The sequence below is a fragment of the Geospiza fortis genome, unplaced genomic scaffold (assembly GCF_000277835.1).
Source record: "Geospiza fortis unplaced genomic scaffold, GeoFor_1.0 scaffold112, whole genome shotgun sequence".
NCBI lineage: Eukaryota > Metazoa > Chordata > Aves > Passeriformes > Thraupidae > Geospiza > Geospiza fortis.
The window spans coordinates 8,213,601-8,214,868 of NW_005054298.1; the positions used below are offsets into that span (position 1 = coordinate 8,213,601).

Here is a 1,268-nt window from a genome sequence, read left to right on the forward strand (position 1 = left end):
CTTCCTGCAGACTCCACTGCTGAGATGACCCAGTCAGTTACTGCTGGGATCCAGGTAGCAATGTCCATCCTTTTCTTGCTCACTCTTGCAGCTTTAATATGAACACAGTTATAATTCAGGGGAACCCACATTATTAAGAGCACAATCTGGAGGAGACTCCAGAATTACTCCCCAATCACCCCCACTATCACAGGCCATTTTCATGTAAATCTGACCAAGAGCACACTGAAGTCCACTTTAAAACTGGTGAGTTAAGGTAAACTGATAACTCATCCTGCTGCCAGGCTTATGCACTGTGCATTATGCAAAGGGCCTTGTGCACTTAGCAATCTAAAATTATCTTTTTGCTTGGATGCAAACCAGCATTCACCCTCAAACATTTAGTGGAGAGCAAGTGCTTCACGTGTCATGTAGGCACAGAAAAGCATTTCCATTTCACTTCTTGAAAACCTTGACATTCTGTTGAACTTCAGTGATTTAAAGAATGAAAATAAATGGACTGCTTGGGATTCACATATTTCCAGGAAGAATTGTCCCTGCACATGCAAAGATCATCTTTCTGTTAAGGCGATGAGAGAAGTGAATATAAAATGGGCTGTCAATGAAGTCAGAGAAAAACTGGGCTATTTGAAATCCAGGGCTTCACTACTAACATCAAGAACATAATATACTTGGGGAAGACAGGCATGAAAAAGTTTGGCTGCATGTGACACTCTCTGTGTTCTTTTAGCTCCTTTTTCTGGATACTCAGAGAATTCAGGATCCAGTAAATTATTCACTCCACTGTCAGGCAGTCATGGAGCAGACCCTTAAGGACTGTAGATCAGCTGTGCAGCCCAAGAGAAGATGACAGGCTTGCAGCATTGAGTTCATGAGCATTCAAAGACTGAATGATCTTTGCCCTGCACATTTGCTGAATAGACACAACCAATGAATGAACTGGTGGGCACTGCAGAGTGCTTGTCTGAGACTTGGAAATAGGAAGAGAGACTGAACTGATAAATTACTGCCAATGCATATTTTGGCCAGCACATTTAACTGCCTAAAGCTCTAATGAATCCCCTAACAGTTTTCATTCTCACACTCCTCCATCAGCAGTAATTCATTTTGATCTTGAATGCATCAGGGACTGTAAATCTGTTTGAAACTCTTCACAGTGAAATACATTAATTATAAGGAATGCATTCCTCTTAAACAGTCTTAAAAATACATTAAACAAATTACACCACAAAGTGGCCCAAGGATCATCTACATCATCAACATTCAAA

The 1,268-nt window shown here is 40.9% G+C and overlaps 1 protein-coding gene across 1 annotated transcript in view; it reads right to left on the reverse strand.

Moving 5' to 3' along the window:
• LOC102031426 (kalirin RhoGEF kinase) overlaps positions 1 to 1,268 on the reverse strand; it is a 178,479-nt gene that overhangs the window by 16,548 nt on the left and 160,663 nt on the right.